The sequence below is a fragment of the Hemitrygon akajei genome, chromosome 17 (genome assembly GCF_048418815.1).
Source record: "Hemitrygon akajei chromosome 17, sHemAka1.3, whole genome shotgun sequence".
Classification (NCBI taxonomy): domain Eukaryota; kingdom Metazoa; phylum Chordata; class Chondrichthyes; order Myliobatiformes; family Dasyatidae; genus Hemitrygon; species Hemitrygon akajei.
Genome location: NC_133140.1, coordinates 85,469,045 through 85,483,621, shown reverse-complemented (window position 1 = coordinate 85,483,621; position 14,577 = coordinate 85,469,045). Strand labels below are relative to the sequence as shown.

Genomic DNA, 14,577 nt, shown 5'->3' with positions numbered 1-14,577 from the left:
CAATAAGGTATCGATCTATTTATTATACTTCTAGTAGCAAACTTCTTGCGTTTCTTTTACCTGAGAAGGCAGGATTTCACCCAGATTTTGTCTCCATGCTTCCCTCCGTTTATACCGCCTGACTGGTTTGTTTCATCGCTCTAGAGCTCTTCCCCATGGGAGTCTACTCTGGTTCCATTCCACAGTAAGTAGCTTGTCGAACATCTCTCCCTGTGTTTTGCCCATGAGCGGATTGTCTCAGATTCCTGTTGATCGTCCCTGTCATCACTTCATACTCCTCTGAAATCGAGAATCTCCACGAGGTCTTTTACATCCCTTCCAGTGGAGCATTACACTGCACCTGAGAACATTAGAAAGTCATAAACACAAGAGATTCTACAGATGCTGGAAAAACAGAGGAACTTTCGCAAAATGCTGGAGGAACTCAGCAGGTCAGGCAGCATCTATGGAGGGAATAAACAGTCAATGTTTCAGAACAAAACCCTTCATCAGGATTAAAAGGAGGGGGGTGAAGCTAGAATAAGAAGGTTGGGGGTGGAGGAGTGCAAGATGGCAGGTGATAGGTGAGACCAGGTGGGGGTAAAGGGCTAAAGAAGAAGGAATCTAAGAGGAGAGGACAGTGGACCATGGAGGAAAGGAAATGAGGAAGGGAACCAGAGAGAATGATGGGCAAGTAAGGAGAAGGGTACCAGAATGGGGAATGGAGAAAGAGATGGCCAGGGGAAGTGATATCCAGAAGTTAGATAAATCAATACTTGTCCCATCAGGTAGGACGCTAGTCTGGGTAGACTCCAACCTGATGGCATGAACATCAATTTACATTAGAAAGTCAAACCAGTGTAGGACTAGTGATATTAATAGATGTGTACTAAAGAGTGTCATGGAATAGAGATAGCTCAGAGTCCAGGTGCATCGTTCATTGAAAGCAGTGTTACATGTAGACAGGGTGGTAAAAAATGCTTACGTGGAGTTGGCATTAGAGTTGAACATGGGAGTTGAGACATTATGTTGAAGTTAAGTTATTGGCAAACAGTTTTTGTCACCTTGTTATAGGAAAAACATGGTAAAACTAGAAAGATTGCAGAAAAAATGTACAAGGATGTTCAAGCAACACATAAAATGCTGGTGGAATGCAGCAGGCCAGGTAGCATCTATAGGGAGAAGTACAGTTGACGTTTCAGGTCAAGACCCTTTGTCAGAACTAACGGAAAAAAGAGATAGTAAGAGATTTGAAAGTGGGAGGGGGAGGGGGAGACCCAAGATGACAGGAGGGGAAGGGATGAAGCTAAGATCTGGGAAGTTGATTGGCAACAGGGATACAAAGCTAGAAAAGGGGGAGCTTCATAGGACGGAAGGCCATGGAAGAAAGAAGAGGGGAGGGGAGCACCAGAGGAAGATGGAGAACAGGCAAGGAATTATTGTGAGAGGGAAAAAGAGAAAGGAAAAAATATATATAAAAAATAAAAATAAATAAATAGGGATGCAGTAAGAAGGGGAGGAGAGGCATTAACGGAAGTTAGAGAAATCAATGTTCATGCCATTAGTTTGGAGGCTACCCAGACAGAATATAAGGTATTCCTCCAACCTGAGTGTGGCTTCATCTTGACAGTAGAGGAGGCCATGGATTGACATATCGGAATGGGAATGGGACGTGGAATTAAAATGTGTGGCCACTGGGAGATCCACTATCCCTCTCATCTCCCACTCAGACCTCAATTTGATCATCTGCCTCCAAACATGGATCTCGCATCTTCATTCATGGCTCTAATGGCCCTGGATGCTTCCAGACGAGTGTCATAAATGTCGCCAATCTCTGTTCCAATGACTGCGATGTCCATAAGACCATAAGATATAGGAGCAGAAGTAGGCCAATCGGCCCATTGAGTCTGCTCTGCCATTCAATCATGGGCTGATCCAATTCTTCCAGTCATCCCAACTCTCCTGCTCTCACTCCATTCCCTTTGATGCCCTGGCTAATCCTATCTACCTCTGCCTTTAATACAGCCAATGATCTGGCCTCCACAGCCACTTGTGGCAACAAATTCCGCATCTCTGTTCTAAAACAACATCCTTCAATCCTGAAGTCATGCCCTTTTGTCTTAGAATCCCTTACCATGAGAAATAACTTAGCCATATCTTACCTGTTCAGGCCTTTTAACATTTGGAATGTTTCTATGAGATCCCCCCTCATTCTCCTGAACTTCAGGGAATACAGCCCAAGAGCTGCCAGACATTCCTCATACGGTAAACCCTTTCATTCCTGGAATCATTCTCGTGCATCTTCTCTGAACCCTGTCCAGTGTCAGTATATCCTTTCTAAAATAAGGAGCCCAAAATTGCACACAATACTCCAAGTGTGGTCTCGCAAGTGCCTTATGAAGCCTCAATATCACATCCCTGCTCTTATATTCTGTACCTCTAGAAATGAATGCCAACATTGCATTTGCCTTCTTCACCACTGACTCAACCTGGAGTTTAACCTTCAGGGTATCTTGCACAAGGACTCCCAATTCCCTTTGCATCTCTGCATTTTGAATTCTCTCCCCATCTAAATAATAGTTCACCCGTTTATTTCTTCCACCAAAGTGCATGACCATACACTTTCCAACATTGTATTTCATTTGCCACTTCTTTGCCCATTCCCCTAAACTATCTTAGTCTGTCTGTATCTGCCATTTGTTTCCTCAACACTACCCGCTCCTCCACCTTTCTTTGTATCATCGGCAGATTTAGTCAGAAATCCATTAATCCTATAGTCCAAATCATTGACATACATCGTAAAAAGCTGCGGTCCCAACACCTGTGGAACTCCACTGGTAACCGGCAGCCAGCCAAAATCGGATCCCTTTATTCCCACTCTCTGTTTTCTGCCAACCAGCCAATGCTCCACCCACGCGGTAATTCCATGGGCTCTTACATTGCTAAGCAGCCTCATGTGTAGCACCTTGTCACAGGCCTTCTGAAAATCCAAGTACACCACGTCTATTGCATCTCCTTTGTCTACCCTGCTTGTAATTTTCTCAAAGAATTGCAGTAGGTTAGTCAGGCAGGACTTTCCTTTCAGGAAACCATGTTGGCTTTGGCCTATCTTGTCATGTGCCTCCGGGTATTCCGTAATCTCATCCCTAACAATCAATTCCAACAACTTCCCAGCCACTGATGTCAGGCTAACAGGTCTCTCATTTCCTTTCTGCTGCTTCCCACCCTTCTTAAATAGCGGAGTAACATTTCCGATTTTCCAGTGGTGTGAGTGTGGAATGAGCTGCCACTGGCTGTTGCGGATGCGGGTTCATTTGTAACATTGTGAGAGAAAATTGGGTAGATAGATGGATAAATGAGGTATGGAGGGCCGTGGTCCGGGTGCACGTCAATGGGTCTTGGTAGAAGGTCAGATCTGCATGGGCTAGATGGGCCGAAGGGCCTGTTTCTGTGCTGAAGTATCCTACAAACACCAGTGAAACCTGTGACATTGCACATTTTAAACCAAGTTCTTTTCTGTGCACTTTGAACATAACACGCTGGGTAAAGGTTGATCTTGGGAGGCGTGGAGTTGCAACCAAAAAGACCTGATCTCGCTGAATAACCCGAACTCTCACCGTTCATTCACCCACCCGTCCTGTTTGCTGATCTGTACTGGCACATTCTTATCTTGTTGTTCAAATTCTTTCACAGACCTCCCTCCCAGTGTTACAACTGTCAAGTATACAGTACATATGTTTAGTTTGAATGTGCCGTGTATGTTTTGCACCTTGGCCCCAGAGGAACGCTATTTCATTCAGCAGTATTTAGCTATGGTTAATCGTTAATTAAACTTGACTTTGATTTTATTTGAAATACACTTGTTGGACCATATTGGATGAATATTCTGGGGGAGTTGCAGCTTAAAAATAGAACATAGAACATTACAGTACAGTACAGGCCCTTGGGCCCACAATTTTGTGCCGACCTTTAAACTTACTCTAAGATCAATCTAACCCTTCCCTCCCACATAACTCTCCATTTCTCTATCATCCATTTACCTATGCAAGAGTCCTTTAAATGTCTGCAATGTATCTGCCACTACCACCTCCCCCAACCCTACCCCCAGCTCCAGCAGTGCATTCCACACACCCACCACTCTCTGTGAAAAAACAGCTACCTCTACCATCGCCCCTGTGCTCTCATCCAATCACCTGATATTAGCATTTCAGCCCTAGCTGTCCATTCTACCTATTCCTTGTATCTTGAACACCTCCATCAATCACCTCTCATCCTCCTTCGCTACAAAGAGAAAAACCCTGACACGCTCAACCTTTACTCATAAAACATGCTCTCCAATCCCCACACAGCATCCTGGAAAATTCCTTTCACACCCTCTCTAAAGTTTCCACATCCTTCCTGTAATGAGATGACCAGAACTGAACACTATATTCCATCTGTGGTCCAACCAGGGTTTGCCCCACTTCATCAGACACAACTTTCTCATCCAACCAGCACATCTCTACATTCCTGCTCTCCTCTTGCCTTTAAGGTTAAGAGAAGTTTCTATTACATGGTGCAAGGGTTACAAATCCCAGAGAAGGTACTGAATCTGGCACTTTGAATGTTAGATTTAATCAGAGTAAGCTTTATTATCATTGACCAATCATGAAATTTGTTGCTATGTGGCCACAATACAGCGCATGACATTGCTGGCCAGAAAGAACTACAGTCTGCAAATAAGTGAATTCAAATGAATCAAGAACAGTTGAAGCAGATGACCAATTGCCTTTGTTCTTGCCATGAGGGAGGAGATGGAGGCTGCCATTTTATGAAGAAGACTGGGTTCTCCATTTTGTAAGTCAGTCTCTTGACTTGATCAATGTCTTAAAGGAGACATGATGCCTCAGGTAATCTGCTGAACTGGGGATCATTTCCAAATAAGAAGTTATTTGTGAGGTGTTCTTCGGTTGGATATAACATTGTCAATGTTGGTCCGCAAGTTTCAAGTTGGTGGCTGATTGAGAACAAAGAACCATAAATGACCAATTCTCACTTGCTGGGAAGGGGGCAATAAATGGATGTTGGCCTGCAATGTAAAGGTGTTAAAGGTCAGACACATGACCTACATACAGCCAATGATACTGGATTGCAATATTTGATCTGGTAAGAAATGAATATAAAAGCAGATGCTTCAAATGTGCTGGTGGTGATAACTGGGAGAACAACCGTTGCAGATGAGAAGGATCCCACGGACACGTGGAGATTAAAAATGGGACTACAAGGAATATGTGGCCAGCAGCAGATGCTCCTATTTAACTGGTATTATATTTTCTGTTCTTTGACTGGTCACAGAAAGTCAGGAAAAATTAGTTGGCGTGTGCACAGGTATTGGTTATGCAAGTTCACGTGTTCTTCCATTGAGACAATAAAGGTACTTGTCGGTACTTCTCTGTGTCTCTCTGATCAGTATTACAAAGGATGATTCTTGTTACAACATAAAATTTGAAATTAATACACAAGGAGGAATAATAAGACATAAGATAGAGAAGCAGAATCAAGTCATTCAGCCCACCAAGTCTGCTCCACCATTCCATCATGGCTGATTCATTAACCCTCTCAACCCCATTCTCCTGTCGTCTCCCTGTCACTTTTAACACCCTGACTAACCATGAACCTATTAACTTCCATTCTAAATACACCCATTGACTTGGTCTCCACAGCCATCTGTGGCAATGAATTCCACAGTTTCACCACCCTCTGGCTGAAGAAATTGAGGAAATTCCTCCTCAGCTCTGTTCTATAGGGACGCCTCCTATTGTGAAGCTGTGCCCTCTGGACCTAGACTTTCTCCACTTTCAGAAGCATCCTCCATGCCCTCTCTGTCTCAGCTTTTCAATATTCGTATGTTTCAGTGAGATTTCCCCTCATTCTTCTCAATTCCAGGAACAGAGATCCAGAGCTATCAACTGAGGTTGGATTCATGACTGTCCAGAAATCTGACAGTGGAGGGAATGAAGCTCTTTCTCAAATGAAGAATGTTAGTCTTCAGGCCCCTGTACCATGTCCCTGATGACAAAAGGGCATAAGGCCATAGATGTAGGAGCAGAATTTTTGGAAAGAAGTCTTTAAAACTTTATCAAAAGTCTTGCATTTGGATCTACAACCGAATTTACTTTTTGGGATCATTCCATCGGAAACAGGATATATTCCTGTTTCCCCTCAACGGATGATAGCTTTTACAACTTTATTGGCTAGGAGAGCCACTTTGCTTAAATGGAAGGATTCTAATCCACCTACTTACTTCCATTATGCCCTGTTTAAGTTTAGAGAAAATAAGAAGTTGGACATTTGATACGTCCTTTAAACTTGAGGAAACTTGGCCACCTTTTATTCAATATTTTCATATGCTTTGATTTATGGCTCTTCCAGTTACCTTCTCGAAACGTTGGATTTGATCAGAAAGTTTTTCTTTTTTCTTGCCTCCACTCTCAGTTTGAGCTGCCCAGTTCTCTTTTTTCATTAGTTTTTTTTGTTTAAAGGGTTTTTTAAAGTTTACTAAAATTAAAAAAGTTTCTTGGGACTTCCGGTAAGATGGCCATCGCTTAGCTGCTCCGAACTTTTGTTCCGTTACTGTCGCTACCTTTGCACTAAATGTCTCCATTTTATAAAGCTTAGTTAGGAACTATTTTGGTATCTCTTACTTGCCTGTGAATATATCTAACCTACAATGTCTAGCAAGAGTCCTAAATCCGGGAGAAAAGAAACTACGACCTCGTCGGATGTGACGATGGAGGCGTTTGAAAATCTCTGAGACGAAATCTTAAAGCAAATTAAAACCGCTTTCAAACAGTTAGAAGAGAAACTGGATCGGATCAACGATAAAGTGGACAAACATGCTGAACACTTATCTCGCATCGATTCGACTTCTGAAGCTTTAGAAAGTCGGGTTCGATACTTGGAGACTCTCTGTTCCAGCTTAGAGGAAAAATCTAATAAACTTCTTTCCAAAATGGTGGATCTCGAAAATCGTAGCAGACGCTGCAACATCAGAATTCTGGGATTACCAGAGGCGACTGAAAAGGGACCAACCGTGAAGTTTTTCGCCGAGTTTCTCTGTGAGATATTCGGGAAGGATCTGCTTTCAAACCCGCCCGAGCTGGAACGGGCACACAGAGTCCATGTCTCTCCCGGAATTCTGGGCTCCCGTCCGCGACCAGTAGTCTTGTGTTTCCATCAATACCAGGTAAAACACAGTCTGATTGTGGAGGCACGTCGCAGAGGCTCTTTTTCTTTCCAGGATACAACCATTCGCTTTGTGGAAGATTTTGCACCCCAGACCTTAAAGATGCGCGCTGAGTATAAAGGCGTAATGAAAGTGCTTTTTGATCATGGTTTCAAACCTTCCTTTCGTAATCTTGCTGACCTAAGAATCAAGTTTAATACCGGGGAATTCAAGTGGTTCAAATCAGCGAGGGAAGCTGAAGCATTTGTGGCAAGTCTCCCGGATATCCAGTCATCTTCGGAATCTGATCGGACCTCCTAAAATGGTGGATAAGTACTCCTCGTAGTAAAATTACTTTCTCTGGACTCAGAATTCACTTGAATCACTCAGACATTATTCACTGAAACTCTAAAGGCTGTTGACAATCTCTCCCGGGATTTGGTGTGTGTGTAATCTATTTTTACCTCTGTATAACTTTATCTACAGAGTTCTACAACTAAATCTAACCTGTTTTGGAGGTTTGAAGTCTTTAGTGAAGGCCTCCCTGTTTGTCGGTTCACAGTTCAACTGCTGATTTATTTTTCCTCTGTTTTAAATACTTATTTATTTTATCTTTTTCTTTTCTTCATCCCCTTTTTTTTCCATTCTCTGAATGTTTTTTTCTCCCTTCTCGGTAAACGGTTGATAAATACTCGTCTTGAATTTACAATTTTCCCCTTCCTCTTTTTTTTCTTCTTCCTTCTTACCTTTTTTTTCCCTTTCTCTTACTTTATTCTTCTATAATATCTCGCGGGTAGATTAGTTTTGGTTTTCTTCCGATTCGCTCTGTATTAAGTTGTATATCTCGGCAGAAGGTGTTCTAATCTGTAGTTATGTTTTCTAGTGCATAAATTAGTTACTGTTTGTTATAGCATTTATACGGAACTGCTGTCAATGACATAGATCTGGAAGTTGTATTTGGGTTAATTTTTCTGGTAGAGCTAGCTACTTGTTTTGGTAGCCGTCTAGTTTTGGGTTGTGTGGGTGGGGTGGATTTTCCAGTTCCAACATTTCTTTATTGTTTAGGACATGTTTATATTTTGACCTTACGAATCTATGTTTACATCTCTGCTCCCAGACTGCTATTGTACCGCTTGATTTTTTATATGCCTGCTGCCTTTTATGCATTAGTAATTGATAATGGCTAGTGCACTTAAATTCGTGAGCTGAAATGTAAAGGGACTGAACCACCCTGTTAAAAGGAGGAAGGTATTCGCACATATTAAACAACTCAAAGCTGACATTGCTTTCCTCCAAGAAACTCATATTCGTTGTTTCGATAACTCCCGGCTTCTGTCCAAGTGGGCGGGTCAGCATTTTCACTCATCCTTTGCCGCTAAAGCTAGGGGAGTCTCCATTCTTAGTAACTCAAATATTCCTTTTGAACTCCATAATAAAATATCGGACACAAATGGCCGTTTTATTATTGTTTCTGGTAAACTATATAACACTAAAGTTGCACTAGCAAACCTGTATGCCCCCAACTTTGATGATGTTAACTTTTTTGAACAGTTTTTTTCCTCACTACCAGACTTAAACTCATACTCTCTTATATTGGGTGGTGACTTTAACTGTTGGTTGGATCCTAAACTGGACCGATCGTCCTCTGTTACCAGGTCACCTACCAAATCTGCCTTAGCTATTCAGTCGTTTCTCTCTAATTTTGGTATCTCTGATATATGGCGTTTCCTCCATCCTACGGAGAGAGATTATTCCTTTTTCTCACATGTTCACCATACCTTCACTAGAATTGACTATTTCCTACTCGATAACCAACTTATCCCATTTGCCCACACCTGTGACTATCAGAGTATACTGATTTCTGACCATGCCCCAATTACCCTCTCTCTGAACTTTCCCAGTCTCCCTCAGAGGAACAAACACTGGCGGTTCGATTCAACTTTATTATCGGATGATGATTTCGTAAAATTTATTAAAGACCAGATAACCTTCTATTTTAACACTAATACATCACCTGAAGTGCCATCCCAGATTGTCTGGGATGCCATGAAAGCATATTTGAGGGGTCAAATAATCTCTTACACAGCAAATCTCAATAGAAGATCCCGTGCAGATCGAGCAGACCTCATTAACCAGATTAAAGATGTGGATCAATTATATGCCCAAACTAAGAACCCTGAATCATACAAGATGCGCGTTGAACTCCAAACTAAATTTAACCTTCTGTCCACTCAACCTGTCGAACGCCAACTTCTCGAAAGCAAGAGCCGCTTTTACATTCATGGGGATAAGTCTGGTAAATTCCTAGCCAATCAGCTGAGGCGTTCTAAAGCCAAACAACATATTACAAAGATCCGGAAGGAGAACGGAGACTTTACATCAGATCATTTAGAAATTAATGACGCATTTAAAAATTTTTATTCTCGGCTTTATTCCTCTGAATCCCTGAATGACAATATCTCTGTGGATCAATTTTTACAGAATCTGAATATCCCCTCACTTTCATCTGATTTCAAAGCCAAACTTAATGCGCCTATATCACTAGAAGAAATATCTTCTGCAATTTCTGCACTGTCCTCAGGGAAATCTCCTGGACCTGATGGGTTCCCTGTAGAATTTTATAAATCATTCTCCTCACTTCTTTCTCCTCAGTTACTTTCAGTATTATCTGATTCGTTTAACTACGGCAAATTGCCACCCACTTTCAATGAGGCATCTATTATTCTTCTTTTAAAAAAAGGCAAAGACCCAACAGAGTGTTCCTCGTACAGGCCGATCTCTCTGCTCAATGTTGATGTAAAGATCTTAGCTAAAGTGTTGGCTCATAGATTAGAAACCGTTATTCCCTCCATTATCTCTGATGACCAAACAGGCTTTATTAAAAACCGTCTCCCTTTTTTTAACATTCGGCGTCTATTTAATATTTTATACTCAGTTCCAACTGGGACTCCAGAATGTGTTATCTCCCTTGATGGGGAGAAAGCATTTGATTGTATAGAGTGGAACTACCTTTTTGCAGTCTTAGAAAAATTTGACCTCGGCCAAAGTTTCATCTCTTGGATCCAATTGCTGTACCTGTGTCCTACTGCTTCTGTTTTAACTAACTTTCAGAAATCCCAAGTATTCAATCTCAAACGTGGCACCCGTCCCTTTCTCTTTGATTTGGCTATAGAACCTCTGGCGATAGCATTTCGAAAATGTCCTGAACTGACCGGGATTTGGAGAGGGGGTGTTGAACATAAAGTCTCTCTCTATGCTGATGACTTACTACTCTTTCTCTCATATCCATCTACATCCTTACCTCTAATGTTTTCACTTCTTGACCAGTTTAGCCAGATCCCTGGCTATAAACTCAACTTACATAAGAGTGAACTTTTCCCAATTAATAAAGAAGCACAAGAACTAACATTTCGAGATCTCCCTTTTAAAGTAGTCCATAATCAATTTACTTATCTTGGAATTACAGTCACAAGGAAGTTTAAAGATCTCTTTCGTGAAAACTTTGTCAACCTTTCATATGCTACAAAACAGAGTCTGGTACAATGGTCACCTCTATCTATGTCCTTGGTAGATCGTATCAATGTCGTCAAAATGTATGTTCTCCCCAAATTTGTATACTTATTTCAATCTATCCCAATTTTTATTCCTAAATCTTTTTTTGATTCCTTAGACTCTATTACTTTGTCATATCTGTGGCAGAATAAGCGCTCTAGAATTAATAAAATCCACCTCCAAAAATCTAAAAAAGAGGGTGGCATGGCTTTACCTAACTTTTGCTTATATTACTGGGCAGCTAATATACGTTGTGCTGCCTTCTGGTCTTTCTTCCACGGTCAACCCGAGTGCCCTAACTGGGTGGCAATGGAGTTGAGCTCCACTAAAGAATTATCTATATCTGCACTTCTTGGCTCTGCACTCCCTAGCAGTCTGCCCAGATCAATAGCTAATCCTCTGGTTAGACACACTTTGCGTATATGGGCTCAGTTCAGGAAATGCTATGGTTTCCAGGGGTTTTCCGTTTCTAGCCCTGTCGCACATAATCACCTTTTTTTACCTACTATGTACGATTCAGCATTCCATGTTTGGTACAGGAAGGGCAGTAGACATTTTGAAGATCTCTTCATTGATAATCGCTTCGCTTCTTTTCAGCAGCTCTCCGTTAAGTTCAACCTGCCTAACGCTCACTTTTTCAGATATCTCCAAATCCGACACTTTACTGCTCCTTTAATTCCTAACTTTCCTGAAATGCCTGCGAAAAATGCTATGGACCTATTTCTTTCCATTAATCCACTAGGTAAAGGTTTAATTTCAATTATCCGAGATAAACTAGCAGCCTTACGACGGGCCCCTGTGGATAAAATTAAAACGGCCTGGGAGCAGGATTTAAATATCTCCTTACCCGAGGAGAGCTGGGACTCAGTTCTCAAATCGGTTAACTCAACCTCCCTTTGTGCTCGCCATTGCCTCTTACAGTTTAAGATTGTTCATAGAGCCCATATGTCTAAATCTAAACTATCTCGATTCTACCCTGGCATTAGTCCGCTCTGTGATAAATGCAAGAGGGGCGTGGCCTCTCTCATCCACATGTACTGGTTCTGTCCTAGCTTGGAGAAATTCTGGAAAGATGTCTTCACTACATTATCGGGTATTCTGAATCAGCACCTAGAACCTAACCCCTTAATTGCTCTGTTCGGTTTTTGGGGCGAGACAGATTTATGTCTGGGTCCGACCAAATGCCGAATACTATCCTTTGCCTCTCTCCTGGCGAGACGCTTGATCCTCCTTAGATGGAGAGATGTTGCCCCGCCCACTCATGCGCAATGGCTTAACGACATTATGGCCTGCTTGGACCTCGAAAAAATTCATTATTCAGTTCTCAATTCGGATTTAAAGTTCCATAAGATCTGGGGGCCTTTTATCGAGTACTTTCATAACCTTCCTCTTGACTAGGGTTTTTTTTTCTTTTCAGTCCCTTGCTTTCAGCTCCCTTTTTTTTTCTGGTAGTAGGCATTATTATCCTCTGTTGCTAAGTGTATTTACAGTCTGGGAGTTTGACTGTCTGGAATTATACTCTCTATACTGTGTGGTGGTTGGTCTGGAATTGTTTTTTTTTTCTTGTGTTGTGGGGTTTGGGGAGGACACTAAGCTCACTTGTCTTTAATTTAGGTGCTTTTTTGTTAAATTCTCTTCCTGTGTAGCATATTGTTATTGTATGCTTAACCTTGCTCTGTATTAATGCTCCTCGTTGGGATTTGGGGTTTTTAATTTTGTAAAATGTTTTGAAAAACTAATTAAAAAATTTAAAAAAAAGTTTCTTTATCTTTTTTCTTCTTTTCATGGAATGATAAGAGGAGAATCGATTATCTTATTATTACATACTATTAGATTAATACTATGTATGATCTTGATAATGTTTATTTTACCTTTTATATGAATTGTTATTGATATAGATATTTGAGATCATTCTCCTCTTGTTTATATATATATATATGTACTTTTATTAATTAATAAAAAGATTGATAAAGAAAGAACAATGACAAAAGGGCATAAGACCATAGATCTAGGAGCAGAATTAGGCTATTTGGCCCATCGAATCTGCTCCACTATTTCATCATGGCTGACCCAAATTTCTCTCTCAGCTCCAATCTCCTGCCTTCTCCCCATATTAGGTATATTTCAAGCAGAGGTTGATAAGTTCTTGATTCGTGTCAAAAGTTATGGGCAGACAGAAGAATGGGATTGACAGAGATGATAAATCAGCCATGGATGGGCTGAATGATCTAATTCTACTCCTGTGTCTTATGCCTTAGGTCCCAGGAGTGAGGGTATCGTTGATTAGTTCTACCCCAGAGCAGGCATGAATAGTTGCCACCTATTCTGAATTAGTTCATATGTAAGCACAAGAGATTCTGCAGATGCTGGGAATCAAGAGCATCACACACAAAATGCTGGAGGAGCTCAGGTGAGTGGGTAGCAACTATGGAGGGGAGTAAACAGCCAACGTTTTGGGCCAAGACCCTTCATCATGACTGGAAGAAAAGCGAGAAGTGGCCAGAATTTTTAGTACTGAATGAACTTAATATATTTTAGGAACCACTGGTATTAAAGGACCCAGATCAGGGATGAACTTGTAGGACTTGGCAGTGGAGTAATGGCTTTCTCTTCGCATGGTTCCTTGAAAACCTCAAAAGAATTTCTATGGCACTGAATCTACCAGCAATTGGGGTTCAGTTCCAGCTGCTGTCAGTGAGGAATTTGTATGTTCTTTCTCTGATCAGGTTTGCTTTCTCCAGGGGCTCCAGTTTCCTCCCACATTCCAAAGACATGCTGCTTCGGATTAGTAAACTGTGGACATGCTATGTTGGCACTGGAAGCCTGGAGAGACTTGGCAGCTGCCCCAGCACAGCCTCAGGCTGTGTTGGTTGTTGATGAAAACGATGCATCTCACTGTGTGTTTCAGTGTGCATGTGACAAATAAAACTAATCTTCATATAGCTATAAAACTGATCTGTATTGTCACACGTACCAAAGGACAGTAAAACAAAACTTTCCATTTCTTTCCACTGTGAGAAGCATTCCCGATGATACTTGGCATTTTCATGAACACTAATCCTTTCAGGTGCTTTCCACTGGTTGAATCCACTTTCCTGCTCCAATGAGGATTGATGGTCTGACCGGGAATAGAGAAGACAACAGATACAAAATGCAGACTTTTTAGAAGGGGAATAGACCAGCCATGAGGGAGTCACTTCCTCACCACGACCATTTCCCAATTTCCTCTTGAACCAAGTTTTGTTCATTGAGTGGTTATTTGTTGATCGGAAAGGCCCCTCAATGTCTGGAAATACTTTGAACCCAGCTTTATTATTTCTGTTCTCAACGCGTCACGCAGAATTGCTTTTCCAATATCCTTATCGAACCTCAGAAGTCCGATGTCATGCTGTTCAATCACTTCTGGTATGACAGTTCGAGGATCAGTGTCGTCAGGTTCAATCTCGTCAGGTAAAATCTCGACAATAAACTCAACATCACCACCACCATCATCTTCCCCTCCTGTCATGTCCACATTCTCTGTGGCAGCCTCACTTTTAATCTCATCATACTCAGATTTATCTGACTTGACTTTCTCCTTGGCTTGTGACACATTTGTACTTGATCCACCTTCAGATTGTAACAAACTTGTAGCAGGTGCGGGCGACTCCATGGAATGTGTCGAACTTGCTGTTCCAGCTTTTCAAAGAAGGGAATGAAGAACTTGCTCGACTTCTTGGCTTCCTCTGCCTCCAACTTTCGTCTCTTCCGTCCTTCAACTCCATTTTCCTTCTTCTTCGTGAAATAACATTCCATGGTCTTCTTACACAATGCTCTGAAATAAGGCCATCCTAGTGCTTCTC

The 14,577-nt window shown here is 41.6% G+C and overlaps 1 protein-coding gene across 1 annotated transcript in view; it reads left to right on the top strand.

Moving 5' to 3' along the window:
• Nucleotides 1–7,122: 7,122 nt before the first annotated feature.
• LOC140740868 (fatty acyl-CoA hydrolase precursor, medium chain-like) overlaps nt 7,123–14,577 on the top strand; it is a 92,148-nt gene continuing 84,693 nt past the window's right edge. Inside the window, exon 1 of the mRNA XM_073070445.1 lies at nt 7,123–7,204. The gene's annotated coding sequence lies outside the window, so the exon portion shown is untranslated. The remainder of the gene's footprint in view (nt 7,205–14,577) is intronic.